Source organism: Mus musculus, chromosome 13 (genome assembly GCF_000001635.26).
Source record: "Mus musculus strain C57BL/6J chromosome 13, GRCm38.p6 C57BL/6J".
NCBI classification, from domain to species: domain Eukaryota; kingdom Metazoa; phylum Chordata; class Mammalia; order Rodentia; family Muridae; genus Mus; species Mus musculus.
In genome coordinates this window covers 84,615,196-84,631,319 of record NC_000079.6, presented here as the reverse complement: position 1 = coordinate 84,631,319, position 16,124 = coordinate 84,615,196, and the positions used below count along the sequence as shown (strand labels likewise).

General features: G+C 36.3%; 1 long non-coding RNA gene across 2 annotated transcripts in view; it reads left to right on the top strand.

Annotated features, from left to right (window-relative positions):
* Gm34196 overlaps nucleotides 1-16,124 on the top strand; it is a 332,426-nt gene that overhangs the window by 274,872 nt on the left and 41,430 nt on the right. The gene's annotated exons all lie outside the window — the stretch shown is intronic.

The window sequence follows — 16,124 nt, the reverse complement described above, 5'->3', positions numbered from 1 at the left end:
TGAGGGGAGAGATTCCACAAAAACATCCCATTTAGGTCTGAGAGGTGGACCAGGCATTAAAGGCTAGAGTCATGACCAAAATTAATTTAAAATCTTAAAGAAGGTTTATAGCACTGAAAGGAAGATAAATCAGCCACTGCAATGATTTTCTTAGAAACTTGAGAGGACAAAACAAGAGTTTTTATCTAAATTCAAAGTAAGAGACAATGATCTATAGAACCACCATTTGGGAGATAAACCTACCACACCCTGTCTCTGTACTCGCAGTGACCAATAACAAATGCTCTGCATTACTGACCCTCACTAACAGACCACATCATCTTTTGCAGCTGAAAAGGGAAGCAATATGGCAATGTACCTTCTAAGTGGATTCACTCCAGCCTATGTTTACAGCAGTAGCTACCGTGGGAGGCCTAGACAGGAGTGTGAACAGTGAAGAGGAAGTGAGCATGTACAGTGCATATAGCTACTCCTTACAGAGCTGATATGATCACTGAGTAGCTAAACCCACTGAAACTCCTAAGCAATCCCATTGAGTCTAAATGGTCCTATATGTACTCTTGCTGACTTTTTAAATCACAACAGCTCAAAGCTCTAGTTCAAAGACAGTAACAAATAAAATATTAACAAGGAAGAGATGAAGATTTAAAGTACAATTTTATAAATAATAATAACAGAAAAAAATGAGATAAAATAGTTTGGGTAACCAGGGAGAAGAAAAGTTCATACCAAATAAAAATATTTGATGAAAAGAGAGATGCAAATTATCTCTACTTATTACAAAAAGTTCTAAGTAAAAACTGTACATAAATGATCACTCCATGTGATTCTCTACTAATTGAAAGTTTTTTTTAGCTACATGCTGTTGACATTCATAAGGCAGCCAAGTAGTGTGTATGTGCATGCATATATCCCCATCTACTAGGATATTATAGAGATTTTAGCACTGTAAAATATTAGAAGTTATTTCACTAATAATGAATAAATATAGTGCATACAAATTAATTCCCACCTCAAAATCCTGTGAAGATTCCATCCCCACATCTCCCATTATTACAAGATTTTCCCAGTTCTTTCTCTCTCTCTCTCTCTCTCTCTCTCTCTGTTTGTGTGTGTGTGTGTGTGTGTGTGTGTGTGTGTGTGTGTGTGTCTGTGTGTGTGCCTACCTACTCAACTACATACTATTTCTTTCTCTATTTCTTCAAAAAATAAACAGGCAAAGATAATATAGCTTCTTCTTCTTCCTCTTCCTCCTCCTCTTCTTCCCCTTCTCCTCCTTCTCCTACTTCTTTCCCTTCATCGTCTTCTTCTTTGTCTTCTCCTTCTCCTTTGTCTTCTCCTTCTCCTACTTCTCCTTCATCTTCTTCTTTATCTTCTCCTCCTCTTCCTCCTCTTCCTCCTCCCACTTCTTTCCCTTCATCTTTTTCTCTTCTTCTTTTCTTTTTTTCAGGAAATAAGCACACAGAACATATATGAAGAAAACACGTAAAAACACAAAATTGGAAACCATAATGTAAAAGGAAAAGGGTAGTAAGATTTTTAAAAATGCCCAAACAAAGCAATGTGAGACCAACAGTCTACAAAAGAATCATTGTGTTTGTTTTGCTTTGGTTGTCTACTGCTGGGCATGGGACCTGCCTTTATGAGGGATTAATATACTCAATGAGACTCCACTGAGGATAAATAATTATGAAAAACACATTCTAATCCATATAGTTGCCATATAAAATATATTTTTCTTAAATATATTACTGAGCTCTAAAAAAACAAAAAAACAAAACAAAACAACAACAACAACAAAAAAAACCAGAAATTCTTCAAAATCAGCAATGAGGGCAATCCTTGACAACAGGATTAGTTTCACTGTTAACTGAGAATGTGAAACCAAGGAGTAATTTTTGTAAGTTCTGTTATCAAGATTCAGACCATGTCAAAATTAACGACTGTGGACTCGTTCAAAGCTGGATACTGAAGTTGAATATGCTGCATGAACCTGGCATTTTGGAACACCTGCATCCTTACTTCAAACGATTCTGGAGGCAGAGAAATCCAAGAGTAAGATATTCACAGATACAGCATCAGACAGATGGAAGGTGTTTACATTTGTCCTCACATAGCAGAAAAGATAAAGCCACTTTTGAGGGCTGAGTAAGAGCACAATCCTGCTGAAAGGAGTGCCACATCCCTCACCTTCTTATTAGTAAAAACTACCTTTTGAAAGCTTTCTCATTGGTAAGTAGTTTCAACACATGAATTTTAGAGGAACACAGGTATTCAGACCATAACCAGACTGATCACACAACTGTACACAATATTCATATTCTGTGCAACATATTATTATGGCACAGAAAGGCAAATTAGAAAACAGAAAGAATATTTAAAATGCCCCCAGAATATTAATAAGCCAAGGAAGATAGTATAATATTACACATATTAGACAAATCATGCTTCAAGTTTTAAAACAAACAAAAACAGAATCTGATATAGAAGGTTATATGTTGTGAGCACATTCCCTGACAAGATTTACCAACCCTAAACTTGCATGTCCTTTATAATATAGTCAATATAGAGAAAATAAAACTAAAGTGGGATAAGATAGAAATGAATAAATATACAGCAGCAATGCAAGGATTAAAGAATTCAGAAGAAACAGAGAGGGGAAAATAAGTGAATATCAAGCAGTCAGCATTCAGGACAATGAAGTAGAGGTCAAGGCCATAGTACAGTTCATAGTATATTCACAAAGATAGTAGTGATTCCTCATATTTGAGTAATTCTTTATATTTTAAAGTGATTACGTATGGTTAGATTTTGTTTTAAAATTGTTTATCTACCACTTTGATTTTCATAAATACAACTGAGCCAACAGTCTTCAATATTTTAAGCAATATGGAGACTGGGGAAATGGCTTAGCCATTGCTCACTGTCCAACCATGAGGACCTAAGATGAAATCCCTAGCACCTGAATAACAGCCAGACTCAGCCACAGCCACCTCTAACACCAGAGCTGCCAGGATGGGATAGTGAGTCCCTGGGCTCTCTGCTTAGCTTAGCCCATCTACATATTTTCAGCAGACCTATTTAATGTGAGTTACCATTTACTTTAACACAGCAGGCCCTCTTGGTCTTACTTCAGTGTTTCTCAGGAAAGTTGACTTCACTGTGCATCTTTTCTTTACATGACATCTTTTTTTACATGTCATTTTTTCTTTCACTGTAACTCCAGTTCACCATGACTTTGGCTCAGTTGTCTTGCTTGACTCTTAAGATCAAGTACCAACTATTCAGTACTCTCCATAGTTCCAAATGCCCAGATAGCCAGCTGTGGCCGAGAAGGAAGTGTTAGCATAGCCGAAAATACGTCTAATCAAAATAGTTTATTATTTTTCCTGTGGAGGACTGATTAGTTTACAATGCACAAAAACAATAGTTGATTTATATAACTTTAACAGAATTCTAAAACATGACAGAAAACTATTTTAAGAAATGCAGAGCCAGACTGTGGTGGTGGACACCTTTAGTCCCAGCACTTGGGAGGCAGAGTCAGTCAGATTTCTGAGTTCAAGGCAAGCCTGGTCTACAGAGTGAGTTCTAGGACAGCCAGAGCTACACAGAGAAACCCTGTCTCAAAAGAAAGAAAGAAAGAAAGAAAGAAAGAAAGAAAGAAAGAAAGAAAGAAAGAAAGAAAGAAAGAAAGAAAGAAAGAGAGACAGACAGAAGGGAGGGAGGGAGGGAAGGAGGGAAGAAGGAAGAGAGGGAGGGAGGGAGGGAGGGAGGAAGGAAGGAATGCAGATGGGGTTGGAGAGATAGCTCAGTGGGTAAGAGCAGAGTGTTTTTCCAGAGATCCTGAGTTCAATTCCCAGCAACCACACGGTGGCTCATAACTACCTATAATGGGATCCTGTTTGGTGTGTCTGAAGATAGTGACGGTATACTCATATACATAAAATAATAAATCTTTTTTAAAAAAAACAATAGATTGACTAATTTAAAAAGAAAGAAACACAGAAAACCAAAGGCAGTGCCTCATGCCAGTAATTTCTTCAGTTGCCAGGTCTAAGGCAACATCTCTAGTATCAAGGCCAACCTGAGTTACCTGGGTTACACACACAGAGACACACACATACACACGCACACACACACACACACACACACACACACACACACACACCAAAAAGGAAAGATAGGAGTAAGGGGCAGATGAAAATGGAGAGGCAAAGGAAAAGAGAGTGGGAGGGGTGGAGAGAAAAAAGTAAGAGAGAAAGCTAGCTTGTTTTTTTTTTTTATTTGTTTTTTTTTTTTTTTTTTTTTTTTTTTTTTTTTTTTTTTGGTATGACCATTACTACTGGAACATTTTTTTTCTCCATACGTATTTCTGTTAGTTATGGGTATTGCCAGACTTTCTCTATGAAAGCCCTACTATAAAAATCATGATTCCAAAATTTCAAAGACTGACTTCAAAATTATAGTATGTTTCTTTAACTTTCAAAATTACAGAATTAAGTAGAAAATATTCAAGACAGGTAGTAATGTTTACCATCTAGCTCAGATTTGGGAAAGTAATTCTGAGTGAATTATTAAATTAATCTCATTCAGATCTGAAATGATAAATATATGATTATAAGCATAGAAGCCAATATCCCCTTTGACTGACAGGAAGAAAAGCCAATGGCTATTTGATTCCTGCAAATGGGCTGCATCTCTTGTTCCTTTGCATGCTGGAGTCCCTAGAGGGCAACAGATGCACAGAAAAGGATTAGTGACCTGTTGTGTCACCATCTTGAGGAACATTCCCAGTGATGAGGATGAGCCATGGATTGACTAGGAAGATTGCTACCTGCCTAGAATAATTTCGAAAATTTTATTTATAGCAATTTTTCATGTTTAAAAGTTTATATTCTAAACTAACTAATGCAAACCCCACCCAACAGGAGTCAGCACTGTATCTTTCACATTTCACACTGTTGCACACCATGTCAACCTCTTTCCAAAAAAAAAAATCTGCCTTGGGTGCTGGGAAGGAAAAAGTTTCCTGCTTTGTGTACTTTACACTAGAGTTTTGTTTTGTTTTGTTTTTCTCTTTTGCCAAGTCCAGCCTTCAAAGAACAGCTCCTTCCTAAACAAAGGAGTTCCTTAACTGGTAGAGCATAGCTGGACTGTCACTTGCTGACAGGCTGAAAGGCCAACAATAGGGCCCATGACCTTTAGCACGCCTCAAGTCGCCTGATCCATTCCTTTGTGTCTCTCACTTTTCCTTTTGGATATGGTGCCTATAGCTCCATCAAAGATCAATGCCATTTTATTCAAGCTTGTAAAAATTAAATTCCCACCCTCAGATCCTCTTGGTAAAAGTTAACTTATTAAAAAAAATTCTTCCATCTATATAAAGACTATCACATATATACAAGTTCAAATGCAATCTTTGATTTCTGAGAATGTGTCTCTAGCTGAATATTCTCAATTCCTTCAAGCTGGAATAGAAAAAATATTACTAAGCAATTCTGACAAGCTAACTAAAAATTCCCAGTTTGCATAGTACATAGCAACAAGTGACCTGCTAAATGATGACAAATCCTTCAGATTATGGCTTTAGACCTTTAACCTTTTGACTTTGGGTTGTATCCAGGGAGCAGTCAGAGAGGAAGAATGCAATAAACTGCTTGTAATCTAGTGGTCTCAAAAGAAATTACATCAAAACCAGCTGTTACACCACTAGTCATTAAAGACTGACAACATGTTAACTGAAATACGGCCATTATACTGAAAATGGCTTCCCCCCCCCCCACCCACTGCCAAACTGCTAGAGGTCTCTTGCCTGGCTTAACAACATCACATAAGGAAACGGAGATGAGGCAAAGCAAAGTTAAACTAGGAGGACGTGAGCTACATTAGATTGAGATGTGACCTCTTCCTTTTTAACACATTTGAGGGACCTAGCGAATTTTGAACATTGTGCCTTACACTTCTTGGCAGCTGGAATAACTTTCCATTGAATTGCTTAAAAAAAAAAAAAAAACCCTGTGTGTGTGTGTGTGTGTGTGTGTGTGTGTGTGTGTGTGTGTATTTGTGTAAGATTGCACCTGTCTTTTTCCCTCCCTCTTTTCATAGGAAGAAAGCTGATGTGGGGATATTAATCACAAAGTACAATTCCCCAGGTGTCATTTTCCTGCCTGCTTCAACTTGAAATGTCGAAGAACTGAGTTGGAAGTCACACTGGTCTATGTCTGACAACCAATGACATGTCAAATCTATAATATAAAACCTGGGAACGTTGCGCACATCTTTCTAGAGATTGTCACCCAGCCATACCGGCATTTAAAATACAGCAAACAGCGCTGGTAGACTTCAGAGATGAAAGTCAAAATCAGTGTGGGAAGCACATAGGGGAGGTTGAAAAGCATGGAGTGGAAAACAGGTTGCTAAGTGACTGTTACAAACACAGCCTGTACAAAACAGAAGCCAAGGGCATCCCTCCCAACAGGAGCAGGTGCCTGTCTGTTCCCGGGAAACCATGCATTGGAGCAGAAAAGGAAACAAAAAAACAAACAAACAAAAAAAAACCCCAAAAAACAAAAAACAACAACAACAACAACAAAAAACAGTGGGCCAGCCATGGTGCAAACTCAGAAAACCACAGTTCTCAAGGAATCCATATGTCCCAATATTCTCTCAGGTGAGCTTCAGTAGGTGAGAAAAAAAGCTCTTTGTTGGATTCTTAGGTGTCTCGCATCCAATCTTATTTTGATACTTTCCGATGAATTTGTTTTAAACTTTAAAGACAGTTTAGTAAAAAGATAAATTTCCAATTTTAGACAAAATAAAAATAGCAGGTATGTACTATCATTAAGCTTAAAAACTTAATTCTGCCTCTGCAGCTTTTCCTTTCCTCATGGAAGCAGATGGAGTCTGGCGTTTTCCCATTCGTTTGCGGGTTGCTACACAATCGTCAGCCCACAGCAGACCACAGCACAAGGCTGGACTTAGATTTAGATTTACAAAACTGGTAGGAATAAATAAAGGGACCACGGTGAGTCCTGGCCCACTTACCTGTTGTGTTTAGGCACAACTGTACTGAAGCTTCCATTCCATATAGCACAGTTAGCTGGCAAGGCCAATGCTCTTAAATTTCACAAACGAGTGTTTTTTTTTTATAAAAATACAATAAAATACTATGATGTTGTATATAATGTATAGGCCTATGAATATAAGGCCTTAATATTTATGTCTACACTTGCTGCAAACCAAGACTCCTATATAGTGACAGGTGAACATATTTATGGGGTCCCTCTGCCTCCATTGTATGGAAGGTTGTTCCAGCATGAACCCTCTGACTGCATGCATCTCTAGTGGAGAGCATGACATATTCATTGTTAAGAAAAATGTTAGTTCATTTTAATGGTCATATGTCAGGATTTAATCATTATAATAATAATTTGCATAATACTCTCAAGTTAGAGAAATTCTCTCACTAATTATATTTTTAACTCATTGGGGTTTTTTTTAATCATTGACCCTTTAACTGCTTTTCCATCTTTAACCCACATACATGTGAAAAGGGGTTCCGTGACTTATTTGTGTACTTAAAGGCAGCTTCATGCCATTTAACCAAGGGACATCTTTTTCCAGAAAAAACTCTCATACTTTATTTGGTTTATTGTCTAGGGAGATTTCACACTGAAAATAGTGGACAAGTGACTATAGTTTACCTTTTATTTTGATACATCCTGTCCAATTCATGGGGATGCTTAATTTGTCTCAAAATGGCATTCTGTAACTCAGAAATAAGCCTATGGTAACCATTTCATAGTTCATGGCCATCCCTGACGGAACACATGGCCTTACACTAAATGTAGAATAAAATATTATTAGCCTAATTATTAAAGTTTAATAATTTAAGGATCAGGATTTAAGCACTGTCACATTATGTCTATGTATTGAAAACCTATGACCCATAAACTCATATACTACATTGTCTCCGAACATCAAACTGCACGTCAGAAAAGATAAGAGTCAGACTGTATTTCTGATTCATTTATGACATCTTAAGGCAGGCAAAATGGATCCAAATTAAAATTATATTTAAATTATAAACAAATGGATCCAAATTTTTATGAACTTGTCATATAACTAACATTAAGTTGAAATTTTTCTGCAAGAGATCCTGACATTAAATTAATTTTACTAAAGATTTATATTTAGGGTATATTTTTATGATCATTGGGTTGGACAGGTGATCACCAAGTTTCTGTTATTCCATTGTCAGAGTTCATCTTTGAATTAACAACAAAAACAACACCCACATGTGCATTCACACATGCACACACAGTGCCTCAAGACATAGACCCACAAAAGCAAAAAACAAACAAACAAAACCTCCAGCTTATCTGTCTTAGTGTCCTCAAGCCAGTATCTTATTACAGGGCTGAACTGTAATCATTATGCAGAACAGAAATATTAAAAAATTATGACAATAAGTCACACAGAACAGAGAAGTATACATGAAAATGTTCCAATTCATCATAATCAGAGAAAATTTGTAAATAAAATAATTGAGAATAGTATGTATTTTAAAATATTGCAAAGGTAGATTCATGATCCAAGATCAATAATTAATAAATTAATTAGAAATACATATAGTAATCTTTGCTCTCTGGCTTCATGTATGAGCTCTTTATAATCAACAAGAAGACATCTTGCACATCAACAAAAATATCTATGTTACTGTAGGTATATATGTTTCTAAGTAAAGCTATTTTGTTTGTGAAAAAAATACATATAGTTAATGGCAAATGCCAGTTAGCAAATCAGAAAGGTACAAAAAGTGCAGAAATAAATAAATGGCATTTATAACCTTCATATCAAAGCACAGGTCAGACAAAATTCATCTGAAAATGTTCCAACCAGGAGAAAGTTTTAACAAAGAGAAATATACTTACTTTTGTCTCAAAATCAGGCCATATAAATTCCTTTAAGACCTATTACACTTGATTTATTTATTAAGAGCAGGTGCACATGTACCATTGTGCACACGAGGAAAGCAGAGAATGGGCAACTTGCACTGGGTCTCTTCTTCTACCATGAGGTTCTGGGGATTGAGGTAAGGCCAATGGGCTTAGCAGCAATCTCCGTTACCTGCTGAGCCACCTCCTGAGTGCCACAAATTCCTATTTAATATCACAGAAACGAAAAACACCAAGCAGAAGGGAAAGAAATGGAAGTCCTTGACATATGATTAAAGCTACTGCCACCAACAGGGACAAACCAGCATCACATATCCTAGATGCTATTACCTGAGGAAACAAAGTAGGAAAAGCATTGTTTTTACAAGGAATACATCAATTGTGTCTGAAGTTTCATGAAGAAACAGGTATGTTTCTTAGTCAGTGTTCTATTGTCATGCAGAGATGTCATGCAGACAGCAACTCTTATAAAATAATGCATTTAATTGAGGTATGCTTATTTCAGCCCATTATCATCATGGCAGAAAACATGGTGGCACACAGACAGACATGCTGCTGTAGAAGAAGCTGAGAGCTCTACATCATGAGCACAGCAGCAGAAAGAGAGAGTGGGGGACACTTAGAACTATAAGTATCAGGAAGATAGAATCACTGGGTCTGTTTGAGCACTTGAAACCCAAAAGCCCACCCCAAGTGATACACTTCCTCCAAGAAGGCCACACCTCAAGGAAGTGGCACCCATGATGACTAAGCCTTCAAATATATGCGCCTATTGGAGTCATTCTTAGTCAAACTATGATACTGAGAAAAGTTCTAATTTTTAGTGCCAGGTAAAGGGTTAACAATGTTCTGAAAGCATTTACCTATGATAGCAGCTTTTTGAGAGGCGAAAACAGAAGGATTTCAAGTTCAAGGACTATCTGGGCAACTTAATGACATCCTGTCTCAAAATAAAAAGTGATATTAGGGCTGGAGATGCTGCAGTGGGAGCATGGTTGCCCATTGTACTAGAAGACACTGGGTCCTCTTCCTAATACTACAAAAAAAAAAAAAAAAAGATTAAACAAGGTTCAAAAAAGTTGTTAATTTAAAAAGCCTTTCAAAAAATAAAATCCACAAAACATATAAGCATTATTTGATTTGTACTTTATACTGAAAGAGAAAGTGTAAAAAATTTTTTTAAAATTGGAAAGTGACAAGAGAGTTAAAATACTGTACCAATAATCTATTAAACAGTGTTAATTGTTGCACTCTTGATACATAAGGGAGAATACCTATTAAGAAATATATATTGAAATAATTGTGGATAAAAAGCCATGTGGTATATAATTTACCCCTTTGCAGATGGTTTAGAGAATTATATTCTAAGTGGATATGTAGATAGATAGATAGATAGATAGATAGATAGATAGATAGATAGATAGATAGATAGAGATAAAAATATAAAATAATGTGAAAAACATGTTTGCACAGGTGATTCTGGGCAAAATTTTTATGAGTGTCCTTTGAATTCTTTTTATTTTTGCATTTTTTTGTAAGTATCAAATTATTTCCAAGTAAGGTTTTCTTTCAAAATTTGTCTATAGGAGAAAATACATCTATGAAAAATATCTATTTATGCATATCTCACACTATTAAAAGTATTAACACATTCTGAAAATATAAGTATTTTATTCTAAACATACTTTAAAATACTAGATAAATAAGCAATAATCTCTGCTGAAGATTTTCTGTAAGCCTTGGGTTGTAGACTGAGATTGTCAAACTCTAGGAAAAGACTTTAGCTTGAAGTATTTCCAGAGAGTTCTGGGAATTGAACCCTTTTCTCCTTGGCTGCTATCCATCTGCCATGAGATGAAGAACTGGAGACACAGATGACAAATCATCTAAGCACTGAGCAAGGAGACCTAGCATCCTGTAAGTAAAAGACCACAGTCTGGAATCAGTGTCCAACCAATAGCTTCTGTGTGTCCCTTTCAGTGCACTTTCGTCATAATCCTACATTGTAGAGGTTACATTTAGTTGTTTATTTCAGAGAAGTCATACTACCCATATAAAATCATGTATCTTATGTTAGAAGGGTGGCTGAAGCCAAGGTCATCTGCATTAAACTGTCACATCAATTTAAGGCCAAAACCTTGAGACTTCCTCCTTAAACTAGACCTCTCCCTTGGAGGGAGTCACTAAATAAAGTGATCTAATTTACTTTCTGTGTTCATTATCAGAGTCACTTAAAGACTTGAAGAACTCACTAAAGGCTGGAGTATTCCCTTTAGCTGTCCATCCATTTTTTTTTATATTTTATAATAAGTTTCATATATTGTCCAGTAAGTATATATAAAAATTATCTCAGTGAAAGCTAAGTGTACAGTTTACGTTAAATAATTTTAATTTTTTCTTGTTTGTCTATTGTCTCAAATTTCTAAAATAGCACATTAGCCATCCACTTTTGGAGACATTAGAGGGTTATTATTAAGTAGCATTTGCACAGCACTTTATATTGCCAAGTGTTTTGCAATCAGACATTTCTCTCTGTTGCTTTCCTAATGTGGAACAACAGTCAGTTAAATTTTCTGAATAAGCCATAAATGAAAATTATTCCAAATAAGTAGAGTGGAACTCTGTCTATGTTTGAAGACCACTCTTCCAGGTGCTACAATTAGCAATGCCTGTCAAGGGTAAAACTCAAAAAAAAAAAAAAAACCCAAAAATCACAAACAACAAAATCACTACTAGTTCAAAACTGTTGACAGAGCTGGGGAAGAAAGCTGCTGAATCATGTCTATGTGCAAAGAAAAACTGTATCTAACAGCATTTCTGCTGATTAGGTTTTGAAGTTACTTGCACATCAGCCTAATTTTCTTTCCACTTGTAATTTTCAAGTATCTCACTGAGGCCAGTCTTCTAATTCCTATTTTAATGGAAATTCTAAACAGCTTCTCACTTTGATATGTACTGCAATAACATTCCACAAGAAGAATGTGGATCTGCTACTTTTAATGAAGAATTATGGTATATACAGCAATGCTTGTCTTAGCAACCACTGATGTAGAAATTGACAGCTCTCAGGCAGCATTCCCCTCTGTCCATCCTATGATGACTACTCCAGTGAAATGACAGTTTGTGGGAATGCAAAGCCATTAGATGTGCAAAGCTATCTGTCTACAAAGACAACAAAGTGGATCTCCCAGTCACTCTTTATTTTACTCATGAATCAAAATATACCAGGAGCAGAGTGGTAGAGAAGCCAATGAGAAACAGGTATATTCGGGCATCTGGATCAGTTCATAAAAACAAGTCCAAGAGAAGACAGACCCTTATAGAACTGTGTTCTACTTATGCCTGGGTCAAACAGGGCATCAAGACCAAATTCTAGTCCTGGAAGTACTTTGCTTCCATTTAGCCAACTCATTCCGCCTCACTTTTAATCACAGTGAGCCCCACCCGTTCTTTTGTTCCCCATTCTTCTTCTCCCACAAATTCTGCCTTCTCACTTGCCTATAATATTTAATATTTACCTATCTTGTATAAGTTCTGGATTTCCAGCTCCCATCCTGTTAATGCTTGTTCAATATTCTTTGAGTTCTTTTCATTTCAGTTTTGCTGCATCCATCCCATTTATTTATAATGATCATTTAGAGGTGTATGTCATCCATGAATCTGTGAGTACCTGGAAAGTATGTAGATCTGTCGAATGCTAGCTTTCATCCTAGCCCTACCAATGTACTGAGGCTTGGTAGGCGATTTATGAACACTAATGATCTGTTCAACTTCAGCTCCAATTTGGAGATTTAAGATCTAGGCAGCAAAAGTTTTTAGTGTACTTAACATATCAATAAATACATGCCTTATTTTATAGCATTATGTTTTGTAAATGATCTATTGACATTTTAATATACTAAATAATAGAAAAACAATGTAAAATGCCATGATGTACTTGTACCTAGAGCATAGGTATGTACAAAGTTGCATGCACTTATAGACATAAATACACAATATTTACATAGGCTGTTACGCAATGTTATTTTGGAAACTCAGTTGTATTCCATAGCTACTTTTTTTGTTGATACATATAATCTAAGTTTCATGCCAGTGGCAGTGGAATTATTCATAACATGAACAAAATATGTTATACTATTTCACCTTCATTGATATTTAGGTGCATTTTATTGTGCCAGATATTCTTTCCTCTGTGATTTGTGCTAGAAATGTACAAGTTACCTTTAGAGCTCTTGGAAATAGAAAGTGCTGCAGTCCCAGTGGGAGGCAGTATTTTGTTTTTTAAAATTAGAACTACCATATTACACAACTCTACTTCTGAGTACACAAATACAAAAATTAAAAGAAGAATATTTAAAAAAAATTTGTATGCCTCTATAGAAGCAACACTCATCTGCTAATTGAAATGGTAAAGGAATCCACATGTGCACCAATTTCTGGTATATGAAACAACATAGATGAGCTTTGAGGGCATTGTACTAAGTAAAAGAAACAAGAGAAAGAGAAAGAGACAAACCTTTGGTTGTTCTACTTGGACTAACTCCTTAAATGTACCAAAAAGTGTATAACCATAGAGCAGAATGAACAGTGAATTCTAAAGGATAAGGAAAAAGAAGGCATACTCAGCGAACACAGTTTCAGTTTTATGACAGGAAACACTTAAGATGGGTGGTGCTGGTTATTGAACACACAGATATGGTTGGGGGTTTTTCTTAATCATTTAGCTGCATATTTTAAAAATGGTAAGCATGACACAATACATTTTACATGCATATTTTATTCTTATTTTCAAAACCAGAATATCTTATAAGTTACAATTAGTACTCAAGCAAACCATCTCCCCGTGTATGCTAACGGTCTGTATTTCTTCTGTTATAATTTACTAATATAGCCCGTGTTTCTGGTGTTCTGACAGACGTGTCACAAAAGGTCAATGCTCTTATCACCAAGAGGTAACTAACCTTAGAGCTTCCTGTAAAAATTCAAGACAGTGAAAAAGACGGTTCTTGGGTGGGAGACATGGCTAAGTAGCCGAGAGTTCATCCTGCTTAGACACCAGTCCACGGTTCAGTTCCCAGCACTCATAACCACGTGAGGGTCCAGTTCCAGGGTATCTGGTGCCACTGTGTGTGGCCTCAGTAGCCATCAGGCTCACGGCAATTATACATGTACACTTACAAGCAAAACACTCATTAATATAAAGTAAAAATAAATAAAACCAAAAGAACTTTGAAAGCATCGTCCTTGTTGTTTTAAACAGCACACTTTTAGGTGTTTGTCAGAGTGTAAACCTCCATGAGCCCTATCCTGGGTTATGATGACACTGTCATATGTTTAAGTCACAGAAACTGAGCTTGTGCCTTATGTGTCCCTTGTGAGATAGTTTGGAAAAATCAAGGTACCCTGACTGCTCTTTTATCTACTTTAAAGTGATTCCTCACCACATTCACTGACAAATAATTTTGACTAATATAACTTACTTTCTTTAAAGATTTTTACATTCTTCGTGTAAACTATGTAATATCTTTTTCACATATAAATTTTAAACCCATGTTTCAATAAAAATTACATCTTCAGAATTATAACTTAAAATACTATTTTACTGAAATACTTGACACAATTATCCCCCAAAGCATACTTTCTTCCTAAGGCCTTTAATCTTGTAAGTAAGACCATTTCCATGAAGAGTCTCAGCCCTCCCTGCACAACCCCCTTGTACAACAATTCACTATGGCTTTGTTGATCCCCAAGGTACTAAAATATCTTTGGTTTTCCTGCTCTGAACACCATTATTCTGAGCTCCTGAAAGATTACAGGTGAGAAGTTGGGTAATGTTGTTTCTGGGCAAAACAACGGAAAAGCAAAGTTTCAGGACCGATTTCTGTCAGGTATGTGAACACCCATTCTATAGAATTCAGCTCCTGTTTTGACAGCTTAGTGAATACTCTCTCAACTTGCCCCACCTGGCAATGTGTCCCATTAATTAATACTCATGCTCTGCTCACAGTTTTGATAGAACAGCGGTAGTTGTTAACACAACACTCATAATCATAATTGCTCAGATATCATTTGTCTGTGTTAAATATAAGCCCTGGATATACACTATGGCCTAACAGAGAAAGTAAAATGGAAGTTAAAAAAAAAACCACTAAGTTTTATAATAAGGGTAAACATTATATTTCCATTTTATTTTTGCCCTTTCCTTACAGTGGTATCGAATTTCATAAAGCATTATTCTTATTTCTCATATTTTTGTCTGAAGAAAACAGATGAGGATTGGATTTTTAACTTACTTACCAAGTAGTATTTGTTGTTTAATGGGATTCAAGAATTTTCTACAATGATGCAAATAAAGAGATGTCAAATGTTCAAAAATTGTGGGAAGCCACATGTGCCGTTGCAGGGTGGTGCTGGTTACGGCTGGCCACCACACATACATAGGCAGTAAAGTTTTTTTTGCCAAGATGATGTTTTGAGAATGAACCAATCAGATGAGAGACAAGTTAACCAATCAGATGAGAGACAAGTTAACCAATCAGATGAGAGACAAGTTAACCAATCAGATGTAGACATGTAAATGAGGTGGTAAGCATAACCCATGCATAACCAATCCGGGTGTGAGACACGCCTCTCCTAGGCCTATATAAGCAGCACCAGTTCTGGGCTTGGGGTCTCTTCACCTCTGCAATCAAGCTCTCCCAATAAACGTGTGTGGAAGGATCCTGTTGTAGCGTCATTCTTGCTGGCTAGTCAGGCGCGCGCAAGAAAAAATGATTTTCCCCCTTAGGTGTTACTGGTAAAAACTTTAAACATTCTTCCAAAGCTTGGAAGACACTGGAGCCGTACTGGTCCAAATGACTACCATGTATGAAAGTATGAAAGCCCCCAGAAACACTACAATCAATGTTCATGGATGAATTGAGAATAGGGAATGGTATATTTGTTTAAATATGTCTCAAAAAGTTATTTAAACACTAATAAAAAACTGATGACATAAAAAGTTTTGTGGAGAAACACTCACAGTAGCAGGAAAACCTTGAAAACTTTATGATTTTCTTCAAGTGTTTTTTTTTTTTCTGTACACATAGTTTTTTTGATTGAATAATGGTGACATCATATCTTAACCATCTTTCATGCTATAATATCTTGGTCAAACCATTATTC